Source organism: Typopeltis vanoorti, chromosome 8, assembly GCF_054136105.1.
Source record: "Typopeltis vanoorti isolate ZY-2024b chromosome 8, IOZ_Tvanoo_1.0, whole genome shotgun sequence".
Classification (NCBI taxonomy): Eukaryota; Metazoa; Arthropoda; class Arachnida; order Uropygi; family Thelyphonidae; genus Typopeltis; species Typopeltis vanoorti.
The window spans coordinates 83,926,749-83,950,899 of NC_143556.1; positions in this window are offsets into that span (position 1 = coordinate 83,926,749).

The following is a 24,151-nucleotide window of genomic DNA, read 5'->3' on the forward strand; positions in this document are numbered from 1 at the left end:
TTTTTTTGCTTCCGGAAACTTGGATTTTTTTTTTTTTTTTTTTTTTTACTTGTAAGACACGCAAAACAAGGCTAGATCGGTTCTTTCCTCTGTTTCTAACCATGCAGTTCTATTATTATTATTTTCGTTTATTATAATTCATACTGGAATTTTATTGTGATTGGTATTGGATCTACTGAAATTTTATGTATAAGTATGAACCATGAAAAAAAATATTATTTTTATCCATGGGTAAGCGGTATTGAGAGATAACAGGGGGCTATCGAAAAGACCTACTCCATCCCATTGAAACTGTAGAACGTTTTTTCAATGTTATAATGCGATACTTATCTCGAAACACGGAGGTGTAACATACAATCAAATAGATTTGGCTTTCGCCTACTTCTTTCTGTAATGAGTCACGCGCTTGTTTTATGTTTGCTGATATCTCTTTCAGCAGCGACTGGTTTTCTGCAGAAATCTCTTTTATGTTTGATAACAATGCATTTGTTTTTATTTAATAAAACATACATTTTTAAAACATCTACTTAACGGAAATTCACATCATTGTTAGAGTTTTAACTTTATTTATGGCAGACGAGTATATAATTTCACTTTATTTTATTTGTTTACTTATTTTGAGACCTTTGCTCAGTTTAAGAACTGAACAGCGTACAGTTATGAATTTCACTACAATGGGAGCACATATTTTGGAAGTGGTAAAACTTTAACTAGGGAATTAAAAAACAAATTACAATGAATCATATTTATTGAACAACGTGATCAGTAAATATCATTTACTGATCATATTAAGAGGAACGTTTAGTGAAAACTGAAATTTCCTCTTCGCAATTTATGATTATCAAGAGGAACGTTTAGGTTTTCAATATACATTTTTCCCCTTTTCTTAAATTACAGAAATCTGTATTCAAATTAATTACCATTATGTGCATTCATCTTCTTCTGAGTTCTTCCTAATCTGCATTTTTTATCATCTGAAGAATTAAATTCTTTCTATCTTTCTTTCTTTAGACCTAATCTTCTGTTTATATATTAAGTTACTGTCAGATATAAATGAATCATTTCTTCGCTACTTTTCCGCCTTTTTTTAACGCTTTTTTGGTGTTCATTAAAATATGTTTGAATATTTCATCAAACGATTTTATGTATTGTGAAATGAAACTACCCCAGAATTTTGAATAATTAATTCTTTGCAGCTCATTTTAAATGCGTTTACTGTTTTATTGTTCAGATCTACGGATATTCAAAAATCTTTATATTCCAAACATCAGGAAAAGATACTCAAAGAATCCGATATTCAGCAATTAGGAGTATATTTTCTGAAAGATATTCAAAGGATTCCACAGCGAAAACTAGTGAATATGGTTTCTATAATCTAAGTTATTCTTAGATTTAATCTTTAATAAGGCCTCTAGCTTTCTTTTTTAAGGCCTGAAATTGCCCGATAAAAGCACTGTACTTGATTTTTGGACTAGATTTTCCAGATTATCTTACTTGAACCACCAAAAGTACTGAGTACCTTACATCAGGAAAGCATGAAGTTATGGAAACATGACATTACATCATTCTTAAACTATCAAACAAAAAAGTATAGGTACGCGAAAGGAGGGTAACAGATGACAAAGTTTACAAATCCTATTGTTAATCTAAGTAATAAGTGAGTTATTCATTTCAATAAATCTTATCTTGGATTCGTATGCAATTTGTTTTGATATCCAAATACAAATGCAACATGCATGCCATATTTTGGGTAGATGATCCATCATGTTTCTCCATTAACAATTCTTAGCCAGTGATCAAGATCGTTGACTACATTGCAGTATATCTGAAACTGTATTTAGATAGCGTTTCCGGATCAATTTTATCTAGATTTAAATTAGTTTATATCATTTGTTTATTTTTTTCAGGTTTTTTATCATTTGTTTATTTTTTCAGGTTTATTAATAATTTGTTTATTTCTTTAGATTTAATTTTATCATTTTTATTTAATTCGTTTCAGGTTTAAATTTAGTCATTTCACTAAAATTCATTTCTTATCATTTTGACATTGTTTTCAAACTAGAAATAAACGAGAATGTAAATTAAAATATGTGCGTAGAAAATGGTATTTCTATCCAATGTTATAAGAAGTCCGAAAAAATATTCAGAAGTTTGGGGATTATACATTTAATAAATAGAAATGAATAAAAAATAACTATATCTGCATGACTGCATCAAATAGTTCTTCCTAAGGGGTTATCGTATGCCAGTTCAGTGAAGGACTTATCAATATTTCATTAATGTTCTACTTCAAATAACAGAGAAAAGAATTTATTCACTGTCTCCCAGTAGCTCTTCTGCCTTTAGACGAGATCTATATCCTAAGCACCAATGATGATCATTCATGTTCTTATTAAAATTTACATGAACTAGTATCGAACTGAATATAAATAATAACGACAGTGAATTGATAATATTGGAACACAGGATATTGAAAAAAAACCATTGGGTATGTGAATTCTTTTAGAAATTCGAGGTCCTTACGTTTGCTTTTATATATAAAATAAAACTTGCAGTGCAGAAACTTAAACACAATATAGGAAAATTATAAATAAATTTATGCTCTTATCAATATCATATTCATGCTTTTGTGGTTAGTATAAAAATCAGAGAAGATCGTGTATACCGAAGACTCTCCTTATATTTATTAAATTCAGTTTTATTCTTCACATGAACAAACTTCACAAATTAATACTGCTTTTTTAAAAATAAAAATTTACATCTATTCAACAGCTATGAATAATAATCAAACGTTACATGAAGTATACAGTACAGGTTAAGAGTACGTAGGTAGAATTTTAAAACAGTATCAGGTCATTCCGCAAAAATTATTGCTGTATTTCTGAAGACGCAAGTCATTTTGTTTCAATTTTCTTAAATAAAAAACAAGAAACAAGCAAACAAAAAAAAACTGTAGAACACCTGTCATAGCCAGGTAGAACAATAACACTTCAGTGTTATTGTTAGCTACTGTCTGATCGGAAGTTTCTAAATAGACATGAAAAATCACTTTCGTCAAACATTGAAACAATCACTCAAGAAACTAATGAATCTAAGGCAACAACACATTTGTGACCCAATAAAATGAAAAATTGTAATTAGCTTCTGATGCGTTTAGTGGATAAACTGCGATATTCAAATATGAAATATTGCCTATTGATGTTAGGAACACAGGAATTTGCATTTGTAACGATGAAAAGGCATCACGTGGAGTGATTAATCACCGTACGTATTATTCATAACCTTATGACGCTAGCGTTTAATGGCATGCAGGCAAAAGTCACAATTACATGACTATGAAAGTTGGTAGAAGGAGTGTTAAGATTCAGGCTTTTCTTTGGTGAGAAATTGTCTTTGAATTGAATTTAGAATAATTTGAGTACTTATATATATATATATATATATATATATATATATATATATATATATATATATATATATATATATATATATATATATATATATATATATATATATATATATATATATATATATAAGATTCATGACGAAGACCTTGTATTACCATTTGTGATGCAATAGTACTATATAATCCCATGCAGTTTTCATTCACCATATGATTACGACAGCTGTCGCTTCACTGTTGGAGAATAATATCGCAAACATAGCCACTCAAACATGGTTGAACATCACACACTTGCGTTATAAACTCAACATCACAGAGAAAAATCTCGTTCAATCCAGGTTCATTAAAATTATTTAATAACCTAAATATTAAAACAACTATTTTTCTGATGCAGTTAGGTAAAATGTTTTAATATACGACCTTTACAAAAATATCAGACACCAACAATTTCTAGATATGTTTATTTATTTTTTTTTTCAATTCCTTATAAGCATATTACATAATAGTTAACTCTTATCCACCAAAAAAGAAGTCAGTTATTATACACATGTGATTTATTATATCTATTGTAATAAATTGTACACAAAATTAATAGAAAGTGTAAAAAAAGTCATATCTTCTAATTTTAAGAATTAAACAAAACAGTCTCAAGCGTCGAAGGAACTGTAAAGAATTTGGCAATATACAATTTAATTATATCATCTTAAGAAGTAAAAATGCCCTCAGTTTTTTTAACCAAAAAATTTCTAAATTACAAATCGCCATCAGAAAAATTCTTTCCTATGATTAGATATAATTGCAATTCTTTTGTTCTTATGTCTGGACTGTTTTCTTGGTCTTTCTGTTTGATGTTTTCCCCACTCATAGGTTTGGAAATTTTATTAAAGTTTATTATAATTTTAGCGTTTAACTATTGGCGCTTTGGGGAGGAGGCAGATTATTGGTTCATTATCAATATGTAACAATATGCTATTTAGAATGCTGTTTATTGTTATAGATCTGTTGTAGGAAATACAATTAAATTTATCTATTCAAACAGATGTTGGATAAATTAATGATACACTAAAGTTCAGTGGCGCACTTAGGATTTAATCTTGGGGGGAACGAGTTGAATAGACGATTTGAGAATTCACACTACACATAAGTAGTGTAGAAATAGAAGACACGACACAACATAAATAAAAAAATGAAGTTTAATTAGGAAAATATTTTTTGAAAATTTTCTAGTGTTTTTTTCTCCCCTTTTTCTTTTGGGGAGCCAGGGCCCCTTCTTCCCCTCCTGGATGCGCTACTGCTAAAGCTATCCTTTGCTGCCTGATCGTCGGAAAACAACTAAGATTTGAAGGAAATCATGTAATATCTATCATATTACAGGGTACATGGTTATCTTAAAATGACTTAGAAAGAGCAAGAAATGTTTTCCTAACTAAAAATTAAAAGATGCAAGTTTCTTTTTAACTAATGTAAATTTTAGGCTATCATATAAAAACCAAAATGAAAGTGGCATTTGAAGTTATATTCAATTTTCCGGTCTGGTAAGCCAAGTGAATGCCGTCTCCGCTTTATAACCAGGATAGGCTACAGGTCTGAATCTTATCGTGGCAGACTCTTAAGGATGTGTCAAAACTTTTTTCCATCCTAGAAAACTCGGTTTTTCCTCATATAAAAGAGTATACTTTAGAATAAGAATCAGATAATTAATAGATATAATATACTCGCCTCATAGCCTAACTTGCTTCTACTGTAATTCAGACCATTAGGTGTAAATCGTATGTTAGTCTGTGATGGTTTTAACCGTCCTAAGTTTGGAAAAAAAGTGGAGAACTGAACTCAAGGAAGAATCGCATGAAATGTACTACGGAATACATCAATTATGTGTTTAGAAAACAAATAGCGAAGTCACTGAATCTTGCTGTACCGAAACACGTACTTCTGAAGCGATGATTCTTGTGTGTTCATATTTGATGATGTCCAGTTGACTATGCTGCATGCGACATAATCAATACGATCAGTATCAGTATGTCAATCATTGTCACTGTGCCGATAAAGACGATTTAGAACCGAAGGGTTTGAAGAGATAATTTAAAATTCTGCGATGACTTCTCATAAACTCTAATTTCTGTACAATCGAGTTCATCACGGAATTACCTGAAGCAACTACAAATCTTTCATCTGAAGAGGCCGATGTTCTGTGAATGAATTAGATATTGATTGGAGGAAAGAAAACACAACGTTCTCCATTCTTCACGATAACACTTTGTTGAAGTATGCAGTAAAAATACATGAATTCCAGAAAGTCTATGTGGGATCACCGGATATTATATTTCTCTTTCGAAAGATAATCTCACCTTTCTATTGGTCTCACCGCATGGTGATGTACATTTTAACAACTTTCTATTCTATTCTAAATACATATGATTATTAGCATGAAATGTTAGCTATATATTAGGTTTCGAATTCAAATTGAATTGAATCCTTATTCGGATTATTTTTTTTATTCAATTTGCTTCATCCTTCTTTCTACAGTTTCATCTAAAGTTTTATCCTCAAATAGACTGTTTCCTATTGAAAGAAAAATAAGCAATTTCTTAGAAATTGCCGTAACTGTTTGTCTAGACCTGGCTGTGTTTGGAGCTATGTGTTTGTTTGTTACATTTGACATGACTGTTAATATCATACGGATTCCCATGGGTAGCTGATATTTTTGTTCCACAAATAGTCTTGCACTCACTTTTTCTTCAAATTGTTATTAAATTTATACGTCCTGCAAGAGACCTTGATGATTCAAAAGTATAGTTTATTACTAACTTCACTTGTTCTTGACAGGCTGGAGTTCGACTGTAATTTCAAAACCGAAACACATACATTTCCTCTGGGGACTCCAGACTGCGGCTAACTGAACGAGATACGTCTGGTCACTTTATATATCTTAACGAATTAGTCCTGTGTCGCTGACAAAGTACGTGCTATGGTTTGCTGCTATATGGTTACGTTTGTTGACATCATTTTTGTTATGATTCTGACCCAATAATTTATCTTAATATAATGCAATTATAACATTCTGTCCAATCCTAAAATATAGCAATTGAAAGTTGATTTTAGTGGTGATTCTGAAAGTACATTATAAATTATATGACGCACTTTCAATCAACATTCATGTGTTAATTTATATACCTTTAATATAATATTGATTTAAAATAGCAGGTGGTGTCACAAAAGTTTTGCTTTAATTTATATAGTTGTATATATATAAATTTTATATAAATATAAATTTATATGCAATTTATATAATTTTATATATATAAATTTTATATAAATATAAATTTATATAAATACATATTTTAATTTCAATTTCATAAATTATATCAATATAATATAAATATAAAGTATATATAATTTTTAATTACTTATATATTTTAATTACTTACTTTAAATAATATGGCTTAATTTTACTTAAAATAATATGGTTTAAGTAAGATGCAGCTATGCTGGTGCATAGCTGCATCTTACTTCTTCAGACGAGCTGTGCGTACTTTTCTCTGAAATATTCATTTTTTACTGATTTCTTTTTCTTATATTTTTTTCCGAAATGAAGAGAAAAAAATCATTTGACTACTACTACATTTGACGTTAACCAGGATTTCACGTTACGATTGCAGAATGACTGTTTGCAAGTCGTTCTGCAAAACGTTCTGTAAAACAGTCGTTCGTAATTTCTCTTTCCCTCAAGAAAGAGAAATGACGTAATCATTGGCTACTCATACTATACGTCACTTTATCTTTCCAATTTGTCTTGCCGTAGCGTTACAACTTACAAAATTCTTTATTAAATAAGGAAGTTACTAGGGATATCTTATGAAATGATACAGGTATTTCATACAATTGTTTTCCGTGATTTGACTTTTTCAAGAAAAACTAGAAAACCGTGACATATCTTTTAGAGGATGGACATCACATCTTGAAAATAATTAATATCAAAACAGGCGGAATGCTTCTAGATGGTCTCACATTTCTCAGCAAGCAAGAACATCCCATCTCATTTGATGTTGGTCACATTTGAGGTATGATGGCCTTGTCAAGATATATCAATGGTTTGTTTGAATGTTTTATATGGGATTTCCAAGTTATCCTTATCTGTTTCGCCATTACTTTCGACTTCGTATGTTTCCACCTTTATATTTATACTTCTAAATGGTGTTCCAACAAAATTAAAAAATTTTAATGAACTGTGCATGTCAAGTGTGAAGGATGATATGAGACTTCAGTATGAACAAATCTTTTTTTTTCTTCTCAAAAACGTTGACGATTTCAAAATACAAATATTTCAAACGTGATCATATCTCTGTTTCAGATAATGCTTTCAATTAAGTTAATTTTCTTTTTTTTTTTACTTTTTACTGTAGTTACATAAATACATAAATTACCAAAGCTTTGAGTTGATGCAAAACAGGATTTAATTAACATCTATGCCTTAAAATGAATTAGATCAAATGCTTCAATCAACTGGTTTGGTAGTGTAATGTCATGACAATGACCGTATTGATACCTTCACCCTAAAAAATCTTTATGTCGATAATAACTTATCAATAAAATCTACTTTAAATATATTTTACAAGAGAAAATGGCACTTACAAGCTTAGCGCTCTTGCATAGCATGAAAATTAGGGAGTGCGATGCAGAGTTTTAATACTATACATTATCGGTGTTATTATATTTGAAAGCTTCCAAACAATGTAAAAACACTGTAAAAAGTGAAATTTTTAAATATTTACCCACTTTTTCTTTTATTTCATCACTTTAACATAAGTGCATTAGAAATGTACCTGAAAAATATACTACTTAACTTCTAAGCAATTTATTTAGCGCCCCATCCTTTGCCAGTAATTTAGTTTGGTGGGAGTATTTTTCAGGCATAATTTTTAAGATTCCATCATTACCGAAAGAAATATTTCTACCATACCATTTCCTTCCATGTTTCTTTGATTAAGTCTTTGTTCTCTGCTATTTCCCTGCTTGGTAACATTACTATTTCGTGACATATGAACTTCTCCTCCTGCTGGCGTGTACAGAGAACTATATATTTTATTGATGGTTCGTGTTCCAGCACACACACACACACACACATTCAAAGAGAGAGAGAGAGAGAGGGAGAGAGAAAGAAAGAGAGAGAGAGAGAGAGAGAGAGAGAGAGAGAGGGAGAGAGAAAGAAAGAAAGAAAGAGAGAGTGAGAGAGAGAGAGAGAGAGAGAGAGAGGTATGTTACATTGCGTGACTTTAATATATTTTGAAGGTACATGAAACTACCTAGCAAAGGAAAGTAGAGGTCTCATAAGGAGCTTTTGCATTCTTCTTTTCTTTTCCCTTTTTTTTTCTTCTTATTTTAGGAAATGAAAAGAAATGTAGTTTGGCTACGTTAAAAGTGTGTTATTTTGGAAAGTGCTTATGCAAGGTTGTTGTAATATCCAAGCAGGAAAAAGTACTCAAATTTCTTTTGCTGTCGAGAAAAGAGCTAATTTCATAAATAAATACACACAGCAGAGTTACTCTATTATTCATACGGGTTATATAGAGGAATGAAAGAAACCCTAAATGGAACTTCCAACATTACATAGGAGAGGGGGAAATATTACAGCATTTTATGAAGAAGTTAAAATATTTACTGTTATGTTTAATAAGGGAATAATGGAAGCCTCTGAATATTTGCATAAAACATTCACTTTCATTTAATTTAACTCTAATTAGTAACCATTGTGTGAAGTCTTAAAGACATTATATTTGCATATTAGAAAGAAAATCAATTAAGGTAAAGGAAAAATGCATCAGAAGATTTTCTAATTTATGTATTAGAAATTAGAATTAGAAAATTCTAATTTTTGATATACCATACCCCCATATTAAATTAAACATATATCTGGACCGCCTCTGTACCGTACCTCAATCGTTATCCATGATGCACTTGGTTAGAAAGACCTGGATTCGAATCCCGTCTAGGAGGAAGAATCTTTATCAAGGCTTTTCAAGGTTAGCCAGTTAGCCCGTCTTATACAGTAACATCACAGATTTTGTTCCAGGAAACTCGACTTTTTTCACCCGAAAAGCAGGCATTGCAGAGAGCATTAACCACCCTTCCATCAGGTTTCTCAGAAGCCAGTTACTTAGCCAGCCGTGACGGGCAATTGAGCCTAACGCCAAAATGGAACCGAGGACGGATAAAATTCCAGATATATGGTTAAATACTAGTAGATATATATGGCTAAACATTAGTGCAAGCACTCTGTGACGCTTTATTCTTACATATTCTTTTCTTTTCTTTTTTTTTAAATCTAATAATCTAAATTATCTAAAGTTATCTATCACTACCTATTTCCTTGATGAGTAAAAAAAGTGATTAATCTCAAACAAACAGTGATTTTCAGTAGTCTTTAGCTGTTAGTGCATTTTCTTCCATCAAGAAACCTGCAAAAGAATCATTCATAGTCTTCATATTTGGAAAAGCTTTCTGTTCACGAAGAAGATTGTAACATGCCTAATTGTTTCACTATCCGTAGTGCTAAGTATACTGCTTCGATGATTACGTATTGCTGGTTAAGAAAACTTACTTTTCTACAAAACTACTGCGAAGTTTAATGTTTTATTTGAAATAATATCCTAATATACACAACACTTGTAATAAACTACTTCAAAAATCTTAATAAACAGTACAGATACATGTTCAGATAATATACGATGTACATATATTTAAAAGGCAACATACTAATACATTATGTAAAACAGATCATGCATCATTCTCGAGGAATATGCTTGCCTAGATAATATTCACTAAACAATATAGCAAAGAGTAACTGGTTCATAAATGAAGAATGTTCTTGAAACTCAAATTCAAATTCTCAACTCTCTCCAGATCTGAAAAAGAAGAAGAAAAAGTCTACTACAACCATAAGAAACTGGCACATATTCAGATGAAAATTATTAGAAATCTTTCTCCCCTCTTAGATGGGATCGTGACCAGTTCTTTCTAACTAAAGGATATTGTCATTAACGACTAAGTTATGGAGGAACTACGTACCGGTAATGTTTTATTAAAGAAGTATTAGTCTTTAATATTTTAAACTATAGATAGACCTCTTAATAGAGATTTCAAGTTCCTCTTCTATGCCACCGAACACTGCATTACGGAGTAATACAGTGTTCGGTGGCATATTACCTGATTGGCTAGTTTTCTCATTCATCCTTTTATATAGACGTTCCTTTAAAATTCATCTGAAACTTAATCCCTTCCTCTAAATTAAGCTTATTTTCTCAAAACTTCGGCCGCTTACATCGTCATCATCATCATCATCATAACAATAATTACGGGTAGACCATATTAGTCTGTTCCGGTGTCATTATCCATCCAATATCCTTTTTTGAGGTCAACTCTGCCTTCTCTTCAATTAGCTTATATTTTAGTATTTGTTTAGGATGTGGGGTATGTTGGCCATTCGGTTTACATGTTCAATCCATTTTTGTTTATAATTGGTTAGTTTTTCTTCTATTGATTTTGTTTTTAGTTCTATTAAAATGTAATCTCTCTCTCTCTCTCTCTCTCTCTCTCTCACACACACACACACACACACACACACACACGCACACACACACACACACACGCACACGCACACACACGCACACACACACACACACACACACACACACACACACACACACACACACACACACACACACACACACACACACACACACACACACACACACACACACACACACACACACACACACACACAATGTTTGAAAGAACTTTGATATAAGAAGGAATGTATGATACTATATTGTAGACATTGATAAAAAAAATAAGAGAGCTGTTCTTTTGAAGCAATTCGGATGATTTTTATTTATTTTTTTAGCAAAACTAATGTATTTTTTAAGTTGCAAAATTATGAAACAGAAAAAATAGAAGAGGAAAAGAGAAAAATAGATTCAATAAAAAATACTACTTACTGTGCCATTAATATGTTTTCCGATATCGTGATGTTTGTATAGAAGATGTTTAAAACATAAGTAAAATTGAAAAGGGATTAGAAATAAAAATTAAGTGTGTTTTAATTCTAGCTAATAAAAAGTTTAGTCATTCACATAAATATCTAAGTCTGTTGAAATGTTTTTTAAGGAGTTTCAAGTATATCTTTAGTTTTTATTTATTCTTTTTTTTTCCTCAGATGAGTGGAGTTACTCGTTTTGTCTGTTAAATAAAGAATAAATTACTGCAGTTCACCTCCGTCTGGGATCCACTAACCAAGCATCAAGTTAAAAGTTGAGAATTTCTCTCTCCTTTTGTTGTAAATTCTCGGCGAAATTTGAATCCGTCTACCGTCTGTATGACATGCATTTTCCAAATGTGCCTTAAGTGATTATTAAAGATTGTCTTATGTTGAATATAATGCAAAAGAGGCAAACACAGATGGAAATTACTATTGCAATGCTATTACTATTTCGGATTATTAGATTGCATTATTTGATGTCGTGAAATTAATAATAATAATCAAGGTTGTAGACATATTCATTGAAATATTCACTAGATGTTATAATAAATTTAGTTTAATCCTTTATCCAAGTGTAAGCAAACAAAGTTTGTGCCTTAAGGATCATCAGGACTGAGGCAACTCATGGTAAAGGTGGGAAAGCTCTCGTCACTCCTTATCTTAGTATCTCCCCTACTCAGACCGGTTTCGACCTTTATTGAGGTCTCGTCAGTGGGAGTGACCCAGAGGTGGTGGTACTAGTCCTTAAAAGGACTGGCTTAAAAGGGCGAAGCAGGGATGCTTTTCATATTTCCCTTTATCTGTAGATGATAGTGTAAGGATAAGGTGTTATTGAGCTATATAAAGCTCTGATCATGGCAGGAGGGTAACAGCAATAGCCTAGCCTCAGTTAGAAATTCATTGGCTATAGCATTGCCATCCATTACCCACCCAGGTGCCCATTTTAGTCGCCTCGTACCACATGCATGAGCTACATTGGGGCTGATACGTAAGTAAAGCCACGTATAAAAATAAGAAGGATCCCTAGACCACTGAATAGTGGCCGAAAGATAGTCCAACTCAGCGTTGGCTCCACTCATTGACGGGCCTCCCCACCACCGAGCTGAACAGCTCATATTCCAGGGAAAAGCATTCACCAACATGGTCCCCCACGGGCCACGCCGGAGGATACCCTCCCCAGAGACTCAAAATGCACTCCCAGGGCAACCGCCCGAAATCTAAGCCCCACCCCCCCTCACCGGGAGCAAAATTCCGGAAGAAACCTGAGACAGCAAACTCTCGAAACTCAACGTCCATTTTAGTCGCCTTTTACGACACGCATAGGTTACTTCAACGCTATTCTTATCCCGGCCACCACACGGGAGTAGAGATCAAGTGGTGGTACTTATAAGGACTGGCTTAAAGCGGCGAAGCAAGAATGCTTTTTATCTTCCCCGTTATCTGTAGAGGACAATGTAATGATGAGAGTCATATTTACCTATACGAGTTGACAAGATGTGTCTCACCTTATTATAAATTACTCTGGATTTAGAGAAAGATGTTGGAAGTTTTTAGACTATAATAAACTATATAAGTCCCTATAAGGACTGGCTTAAAGGGACGAAGCAAGAATGGTTTTTATCATCCCCGTTATCCAGAGGACAGTGTAGGGATAAGGTGTTATCGATCTATTAAAACTCTGATCATGGCAGGAGGGTAACAGCAATAGCCGAGCCTCATATGGAACTTCATTGGCTAAAGCAGCCATCCATTACCCTCCCAGAATTTGAGGTCTTTTCTTCTTCTCATACCTAAACTATATAATTCTTAAAAGAACTGGGTGATGGACTGAGTCCTACTCTTTATCCCGTCATCTGAATGAAGAAAATCTGTGTGGATGGAGTGTTATTGAGCTAAAAAGCTCTAGTCATGGCTGGGTAACGGCAATAGCCGAGCCTCAGTTAAACCTTCATTGGCTACAGCATTGCCATTTGTTACCCTGGAAGTCCTGAAAAGGACTTTTGGCCTAAGCCTCAACCACCAACCCCTAAACTATATATATAATAATAATAAACTTTATAATAAAGATAAAGGTGTTGGATTTATTGTAATGCATTATTGTAAGCTTTCCTACATCATATGACTTCAATCATCATGACTTCTTGAAACATTAGCTAGTTTATATGAAATATTTGAAAAGACACGCAATTCTAGCAGTCAGTATTTTCTGTAAATGTCACGATAATATTCCTGACAAAATATGACGGAAAGTACCTTAATGCTAGATTGAGGGTAAGGAAAGCGTGCAGTAAGAACAAGACATCACATGTACATTAGAATGAGTTCCGATCTACTTGACTATTTTATTATCTCTCTCTCTCTCTCTCTGTGTATGTGCGGGAATTCATTCATGTGCATGCACGCATGCATATTTGTCATGTTTTTATGTGAACACTCTCCAAATTTTGCTGTCGATCAAACTGATTAAAATAATATATATATATATATATATATATATATATATATATATATATATATATATATATATAAATTAGGTCTTCTTTCAGTCTTGTATGTTATATGGGAACTTTATTTGGTTATGGAATGAGTCCTTGACTCTTCATCCCTTTATATGATTTCTTGATTGACAGTGAGAGGTTTAATGTGGATATTTTATCCGTTGTTTGTGAGCATTTTATGCTGTATCAACTTTCTCTTGCGATGTTATGTTATATTATAGTCCTTATAAGGACTGGCTTAAAGGGGCGAAGCAAGAATGCTTTTCATCTTCCCCGTTATCTGTACAGGACAGTGTAGGGATAAGGTGTTATTGAGCAATCAAACCTCTGATCATGGTAGGAGGATAACAACAATAGCTGAGCCTCAGTTAGAATTTCATTAGCTACAGCATTGCCATCCATTACTCTCCAAGGGTATTGGATTGAATGAATCAATCCAGTCTACCGTTATGTTATATGACCATTGACATTACTGACAGGATGGGTGAAGCACAAGTGCTTTTCATATTCCCCTTTATCTGTAATGAGAGTTATTTGGGAATGGGAGATTTGTGAGCAATTAAGCTCGCCCTCTGAGGGCAGTAGTGTTAGCTATGATCGGTTGAGAGAAGAATAGCCTTCGGTCTTTTGTGTTTGTAGCAATCAGTCTCATTGTAATTGACAGCTTGCACGATTAGTGGGTTTGAATGTGAACTTGACTTCACGAAGAATTTTTCTGCAAGATCACGAAGGGAGGAGATGTATGGAGTGCCGGTTTCTCGGTGAATTTGTGAATTTCTGATGAACCACGGTGCATCCAGGATCATCCTAAGGCATTTGTTTTGGATTCTCTGTAATTTTGAAATGTTTGATCTTGAAGTGTGACTTCATGCTGGTGAGGGTTAGGTAATGACTGGACGTATTACCATCCGGTAAAGAAGCAATTTATTATGTAGGTTCAATTTGCTCTTGCGGTTGATCAATGGGTAGAGCTGAGCTATGACTTTGGAAGATTTGGAGCGAATGAGATTGATGTGTTTGTTGAAAAGGAGTTTCTTATCCATTAATACCCCAAGATATTTGGTCTCTGATTGCCATGGGATCTTTTGACCAGAGAGCAGGATGTCTTCTTTGTTGCAGATCTTTCTTCTTGAAAACTTCATGGCTGAGCTTTTGAGGGGGTTTACTTGAATTCTCCAGTTGGTGAACCAGTTTGCTAGCTCATTGATACTTCCTTGGAGTCTAGTGATTGCTAGATGAGGGCTGAGCGATCTAGCTAGAATAGCGGTGTCGTCGGCATAAAGAGCTGTAGTAGTTGTTTTTGGTTGAGAGGAATATCTGCCATGTAAGTTGTGAAAAGTATTGGGGGCATAAGAGAACCTTGAGGTACTCCCGCCAGGATTTTGCGCCTTGAAGAAACAATTCCGTTGAGTTTTACTTGCATGTATCTTTCATTGATATATGAATATATGAGTTTCATTAGTTTAATTGGGATATTGTTTTCAATTAGTTTGAAGATAAGGCCTTGATGCCAGACCTTATCAAAGGCCTTGGCAACATCCAAAAATACAGCAGCAGTATGAAGGTGCCAGGTAAACCCATGAATGATATGTTCTGTTAGTCGGTGAATTTGTTGCACCGTGTTGTGAGCTTTGCGAAAACTAAATTGCTCATTTGGGAATATTTTCTGTTGGTCCACTGCTGATTGTAGTCTTGATAGGATGACCTTTTCTATTACTTTGCCAAGATAGGAAAGAAGACTGATGGGCCTGTAGCTTTGGGTACGTTGTGGGTTATTACCAGGTTTTTTCAGAGAATGTCCGCGATTTTCCAATCAGAGGGAAAGTATTGGAATCTTAAAATGGAATTGGTAATATTAACTAGATGAATTATGGCTTCCATGGGAGTAGCTTTATTATTCTATTGGTAATTCCGTCAGAGCCGGGGGCCTATTTATTCTTCAGATGGGAAATGATATTTATTATTTCTGTTGGAGATGTGGGGGTGATGGTTTCTGAATCATCCTTAGTGCATTTCTAACTTTACGATGAACTTTGTAAATAAGATTGATATTTAAGTTTGCATAAGATGGGCTGCATTGATTTTCCAGATTGTCAATTAATGCTTTTACTTTTTCTTCATCTGTGTGTGCAGCTCCAAGTTTGGTCTTTAAAGGGGGAAGTGGTTGTCTTTTGGTAAGAAGAGATTTTACAAACTTCCACATGGAGTTATCTTCTGGGTTGATTTCCTTTAGTTTGGTTTCCCATTTGGAGTTCCTGTGGATCTGGAGGGCTTCTCGAACCTGTCTGTTCAAAGTGTATAAGGTTGCTTTGCCCTGTGGGGCTCTGGTGTTGTGATATCGCTTTCTGGCCTTGTTTTTGGCCCTAATCAGGTCCATTATCTCTTCTGGGATCCAGTTAGGAGCGTGTAAGACAGTGGTTTGAGTGACTGATGCTATTGCTGTGTTGATTTGCCTAGTTAAATTGTTTACAGCTTGATCTATTTCTTCTTTTTTACGAATGACAAGGGGAGGACCGATGTGGATTGGAAGAACCTTAGAGAGCTTGTCCCATGGTATGAAAGAATGATGGGGAGAGAGCTGGTCTTGAAGTCCTAATCTGAGTAGGATGGGATTATGATCTAAATTATATGCAATACTCACAGTCTGGATCTAGTAACAATATTCAATGAACTGTGTGGTGTGCTACTGCAGTGACAGAAATTATATTCACAAAATAAATTAAACTTTAAAATAAATATGTATACATGAATGAAATTTAGCTATATTTATTGTTGAAGATACGAAAAAATTGCAAATATGATATATAAATTATATTCAGTAATTAAAAAAAGTTGAGAAGTCTTTATTTAAATATTATAAAATAAATTAAAAAATTGACAAGTAAATTTCACTGAAATTGCTAAGTGGAATATTATGTAAAATGAATTAATAGATTCATCTGTTATTTCGGGAATGGACTTATATCCATTTACCTGATTAAAGATAATAACAATAACAATTATAATTGACTAATCAGATAGTTGTCATTCGCAAGAGAAAGATTTCTTGCATGTTCAGCTTTTCGATCGTTACTTCTAACAAAAGTCTTAAAAAAGTTTATGTCAATGTAGTCCGTTTCTCAAGATACTCATTCCCGCTTTCCTGATAATTCGATAATGATAGACCTGGTAGATTTGCAGTCTGTTCAAGAGGAATAGTTGTCTGAATAATTGTCTACAAAACTCAGACTATGTCTAAGTATTTCTGATTGCTTTAAAATGTCTGCTCTTTGCGTTGTTACTTACTTCAATCTCAGTTGCTATCACCGTCTCTCGGACTGTTCTGAGACCATTTGATTGAAAGTAATGTTCCAAGGTCAAACGTGCATCCGTCTTGCGTCCTTCCATTATTTGCTCGAGCATGGCATTTCTTGCCTGCAGGTCTCCGCTGTGTCAATCAAGTTTTCTATCTTTGAAGCATTATTGATCATGCTATTCTCAGTAAATACTACTTTACCTTTGAAATTTTGTGAATATTTTACTCGATATGCCTTCGCTTTACAACCATTTTACTGTTAAGAGATGTATACAAATGAAAAAGTTCAAGAAAATTCCATCACCTGTCTCGCCTTTTTCTTTTACTGTCTTTTCCACCATTGAATATCTTGGAGTGATGCGTGCTGGTTGTCAATCAACTTTAGAGTCACATTTCTTCATAAAAATATTCTACAACTAAAGTCAGTCAATGCATTTTCTTCCCTTAGGGTTTCATTTCATTTGAAATAATATTATAAAAATAGCAACGCTTAGACATATAAATATGTATGAAAAACAAAGCCCAGAATACAAAAAAAAAGCAAACTTTTCATTTGCAGAAACAAGTAAATGGTGACGCGACCAGTTAGCTAATATACGAATACAAATAGACCGATGTGTCGGATAAAATAATGTAAATATTCACTTCTCTTAAATCTTAAAAATATTAACTTATTTACTGAAACACTGTAATAAGAAATAAAAGATTTTTTTTCAGGTTTCAAAGCTATTACTGCTGCTCGTTATAATCATGATTATGAGCTTTTAATTGAATGTATCATTTGTAGGTCTTTTAAAGTCTATTTTATATTTTCATTGCATCTTGATGTTAACGGAGACTTACTGTTAGATATTGAATTGCAACTGAGAGAGGTTCATATCTAGTAATATGCAAAATATTTTCGTAGCTTGTAATCCATTTAGTCTACTTTTCATATAATAGGAGTATCATTTGCTTTCATTTCAGTTTTTCTACTATCATCGCTCAGACATTGCACAAACTGGTGATAAAACCTTTGTACCTTTTTCCGAAAATCTACGTGATAAGTCATTATTTTGGTGTCTGATCTATCCGAGATATATATTTTCTTGGAAGTGAGTATATAAATCTCTCCTTAAAGAACACTTCACTTTGAAATCCGGATTCTAAATGAAATTTTAAAATGCGCTGCATCTACTCAACTCTTTTTCTAGCAACTTATTTAGATATTTCTATATTTAACTATTTATATGTAAACTTACTCTAGATCGTCCATTACTTTTTCATTCTCAGTATTTATCATCTACTCGACAACACACAAGTAATACTTTTTTTTCCAAACCAAATAGGAGATTATAGGCTGCTTTATCTCATCAGACCATAGAATAGCGTTTCAGAAAGCCCTTTTTTAACAGACTCATTGCAATTATTTATCAGAATAGTGTAGAGCAAGTCCACCATTTTGTCCAATCTTCTCCATAGTATAGACTCAGATTGTGTGTGTATGTGTGTGTGTGTGTGTGTGTGTGTGTGTGTGTGTGTGTGTGTGTGTGTGTGTGTGTGTGTGTGTGTGTGTGTGTGTGTGTGTGTGTGTGTGTGTGTGTGTGTGTGTGTGTGTGTGTGTGTGTGTGTGTGTGTGTGTGTGTGTGTGTGTGCGCGCGCGCGCGCGCGATGTAAGTAAGGAGCTGGAATGTGAATTAAGATAGATTGGCACAATCCATATATCGGACTTTCATGAGCGAAAAAATGACTGTTAAAATACTTCTCTGTTATTCCATGAAAAGTATCGCGGAGTCGATCAAGAGCAAATCCGGTAAATTGTCAAAGGAATGCGGACCTCTTTTTATGACGAGAAAGTGAATATATGTGATTCAGCAATTTCTTCACCAAGACCAAGCAATGAGCATACTATCTATCTAATTATTTTTTTATACTTTTTAAATTGTTTTTCCCCTTTCTCAGCCAATCTATTATGATATTCAATAATGTTCTAGCTAATCCCATTTGGGTGTCCAGGAATTTTTACGGAAACTCAGCATTACAATGGTTAGCTAACCACTTTCTTTCCTCCTCCTACCGCCTGTTCTCAAACAGGCCTACCAGAAATGCACTGAAAAATGAAGGATCACCGGAATTGCGTTACCCAATAGAGAAATTGTACTTGGTGGGGAGAAGTAGAACTAAAACTAATCTGTTTTCTTTTATATATTCCGTCCCAAAAAGTATTTTACCTTGGGTATAATAAATGTTAAAGATACCAAGCTATTTTAAACCTGGTTTTACTCCATTTCCCAAGTAAGCAAACAGACAAATAAGTCAAGTTTGCGCCTGCACGTAGTGAGCTGACTCTGCAAGTAGTGCAAGACTAAGGCAACTCATGGTAAAAGTAGAATAAGCTCTGATCACTAATCTTAATATTTACCATTAATGCAAAGCACATCTCCTGGAGGAGATGTATAATGCTTTGTATTAAAGGCAAGGGGCCACTACCCAGACCGGTTTTGACCTTTATTGAGGTGTATTTAAGTAAAGACCTCTCTCTAAAAATTAGGACGATCCCTAGACCACTTCATAGTGGCCGAAAGACCGTCCAACTCAGCGTTGTTCCACTCAGTGACAGGCTCACCCCACCACCAGCCAAAGCCATAATCTCAACGGTGGCCCTACTCTGAGACAGGCAAAAACATATCACCTAAAGCCTCTCAAAGCCAGCCTCCATCAGTGGGAGCCAGGCTAGAAATATCAAGATTTTAGTAATACAGAGCTTATAAATATTTTACCAGAACAAGTTACCATAAGGTGTTTTAACCTTATTAAATAAAAATCTCAGGAGGAGATATAAATGTAGAAAGTATTTTACCTTGAGTATAATAAATATTAAAGATACCAAACTATTTTAGAACTGGTTTTACTCCATTTCCCAAGTAAGCAAACAGACAAATAAGTCAAGTTTGCGCCTGCACGTAGTGCAGATTAGTGATCAGAGTTATTCTACTTTTACCATGAGTTGCCTTGGTCTTGCACTACTTGCAGGGTCAGCTAGACTTGCACTACGTGCAGGCGCAAACTTGACTTATTTGTCTCTTTGCTTACTTGGGAAATGGAGTAAAACCAGGTTTAAAATAGCTTGGTATCTTTAACATATTCCGTCCCAGGTGATTTGTCTTCCAGTTTCAAATATTCAACTTGATATCAGGAATAAGTCCTTCATGTAAATTACATAGTCTGTATTGCTTTCATTGCCTCTTAGGAATTATATGGGCTATAGATAACAAGAGTATCACTTTACCAACAAAGCGGCGAAAAGAACACTCGCATCATACAGGCATAGGAGGCTGCTGTAATGAGTAATAATTACCTTATTCATGGTCTTCGAATATCATTAAAACACTATAAATAGACCAGAAAGAATACATACTTATTTTTCACAATTTTTACGCGATAAAGACAATTATTCACAGAGGGAGATAGTTTATATATAAAATTAAAGAACATAAAGATTTACTATCATGAACAATAGGTTTTGTAACGAATAAGCTAATTTATTTTCTTCTGAGCGTTGAGCAGAATCCAGAAATATAATTTCCATCTAGTAATTTTAATGTTTATTTCGTGCTGCTTTTTATATTTCTATCTTTAAATGCTGTTATGTGACAGGCATAACCCTGAAATTGCTGCTGATGTGGAAGATAACATGACATTGATGGATGGAACCTGTTAAATGACCTTTAAAATATTTACTTGCAATGAGTTTCTAGAAAAAGATTACTGGAATAATAGATAATGTACTATTCTAGAAAAATGAAGATTGGATTATATACAATCAACGTCATTGCATGGATATATATTAAAACATCTTTATAATTAATTTATCGTTTCTTATCACGCAGAGAGAGAGAGAGAGAGAGAGAGATGTTTTGATTTTAACTAACATAGACACTCTTTTGTGTTTATTTCACTGAACAAGTGAAATAAACACTGAACTTTCTGAGAAACTAAATTAAAATGATCGTTTTTCTTTTCTAAGTGAGTATGTTATTTCTAAATGAAATAACAATCACTGCTTCATGAAATCTGAATTAAAATTCTTTCTTAATTTTCCTAAGGATATTATGCACGCGAATATTTGATTTTTGTATTGTCTGAAAATAAAATCTTACTAGCAGTACTTTTGCTTCTTCCTTTTCTGTGAATCAAATAGACCAGTGGTATCCTAATTTATCCATTGGTTGGAGACCAACACCGTTTTTGCGAAGTGTTACTTCGTAGCTCAGTCGGTAAAGACGTTGTCCTTTTGATTGGAAAGAACATGGATTCGAATCCTGTTTAAGACTCACAGAACCTTAATAAACGATTTTCAAGAAGAAGACGATTACGGAGATCGGGTTGTTTCATCACGAATCCTTGGATAACAACATCGTTTCACGTTTTCTGTAAAGATTCAACTACCAGGTCACAAAGAGCATTCGAATCTAGAATTCTTCCCAGATTAATGGTAGTCGGTGTATTTAGCATTCGTGTAAAATTGGTGATTTTTATCTGTTTTACTTGTTTTTTATAACTTAGAAATTAGTGTTTTGCAGTACATTAGTGTAGATTTTCGTGCTTTTATAGAAGTTTTCATACCATATTTTTTTGAGATACTGCAATAATAAAAATAGTTTAAACATAGGGAGGATAAGAAGATTAAGCACCAAAGTGAGAAACAGTGAAGCACGTAATAAAGAAATTATTGCGTAAAGAAAATCAAATAGGTAAAGTTGATCGCAAAAAGAAGGGTAATATTTGGTATGGTGAATCCATCATAAAATATGCCTTTGATGAGCTGCTTATAACTTCAAATTTTCCGGAGCAAAATTTAAAAATATAGCAAATGCAATTGTAATAGGGACAAACCTCTTAACTAGCGATAAGTATTAGAGAATATATGAAAGGGTTGTTGGAAGAAGTGAGGGAGTAAAGAAATGAATTATATGAAATATATTAGAAATGAATTAAAAACACTGTTAATGATTCGATAAGCAGGCTTTGTAGAAGGAATTGATGGCAGTGTGTGGAGTGAGTGTAAAGGAATAATGGATTTGTATATATAAGAGAGATGGCCTACTTGAGCGTGCGTTTGATATCAAGTCTTGAATAACTATTAAATTGTATGAGACCTAACACAAAGAAAATTAATTATGATGGGAGGAATGATAAGAATATGTGTGTAAGAGCGACAATGTTATGTAGCTGTGTTAATTGATGGTAGTGGACATTTTTCTGGAAATTATCATGAAGAGAGAACAATTTTGAGTTCCTTTGGCCCGAACCTATCAAGCATATACAAACGTAAGGCACTAGATAAGAACTCAGACTACAAGTTATCCAACTGTGTCACTCAGACTACAGAGATGAGTATACAAAAACATGCAAATAACTTCTTATAATTGTACACGAATGATAGGAATACCTAGAAAAAAGGGGGTATAGTTTGTTGCCTTATTCAATAAGTTCGGACCTCATACTGTAGGCATCAGTAAGATTTAACTATCAGAAGCAGACATACTAACCGGTAGACCTATGACTGTAATACTAAGAACAGTTTTTTCTGTGGCAGTGAGTTTGAAGCTATCTGGTGTAAGGTGGAGCTTAAGGAGATCGAATACATAGTGGGGTGTTGTTGCTGACCTAGTGGATGAATTGCTAGTGACGAAGAAATGCATCATTAAATGAAGATGATGGATGTGATACGATAATCATAATGGGAAATTTTCGAGTATTATCTGAACGTTAACATTGATTGGCTGCAGTAAAATCTTATGAGAAGAATGACACTGAATTTATTAAGCTATTTTGAGGCTTTCAGTTCAATAATAATAAATACAAAGTCATGCACTTTTGTGTGATTAGATATCCAATGATACAGGGTGTTCGGGATAAATTTGACATATTTATAATTAATTATATTTTTCCGTAAGTTACATGTATTAACACACACTTCTCTTCATTTACAAGTTTGGACCCTTCTTCATTCATATACAAGATGTCAGAAAGGATGGATAGCTGGAACCCACCTGAATCATGGAAGAGAATAACTTGTATCATGACGATTCGTGCCCGCCATCAAAATAAGGATATTACGACTGCTGCCCAATGCTCCCTGAATACAGTAAAAACAATCAGGCATGAACTAGAGACTTGCAATGGCGACTACGAGGATGTAGCAAGAAGAAAGATCCCTAGCAGACGATCTGATTGCGTTCGTACAGCAGAATTCCTCGCAAATCTGCAGGAACAGGTGTTGAAGAACCCTGGCATTGGAATTCGGGCTTTGTTCGTGGAGTTGCTAACTGTAGTCAAGCCCTGGATAACAAGGGTAGCCAATGGTAGGCCGTATGTATGGCAGCAGGATTCGGCCCCTTGCCACACCTCTGGGAAAAGTCAAAAATGGTTGTCTGAAAATTTCTACGACTTCACCAGTCCAAATGTTTGGCCTCCAAACTCCCCAGACCTTAACCCCATGGATTATTTTGTATGGGGCGCAGTTGAAAAAGACACCAATCGCACTTCCAGTAATACAAAAGCCCAGTTAATGGATAAAATTAAAACAGTTTTTGCGGCCCTTCCCAGGGAGACTGTAGCATCAGCTTGTTCGAGGTTCCGAAGCAGAATTGAAGCTGTGATCGATGCTAATGGTGGTTATTTTGAGTAAATCTTGTTGATAGTATTGTAATTAACTCTGCCTGTAATGTTTTTTTGTCAATTCATTAAATTTAATAGATACAAAGAAGATTTTCTTTTTCCTTACGAAACTGTCAAATTTATCCCGAACACCCTGTATATATGGGTGGAATTATGCTAGAAGAATTGATCTTGGTGGGGATCTTGTAGTTTTATTAGACAGGAAGTTAAAGTTCAAGGACCATATAGAAAAGATTAAAAATACAACTCAGAGGATA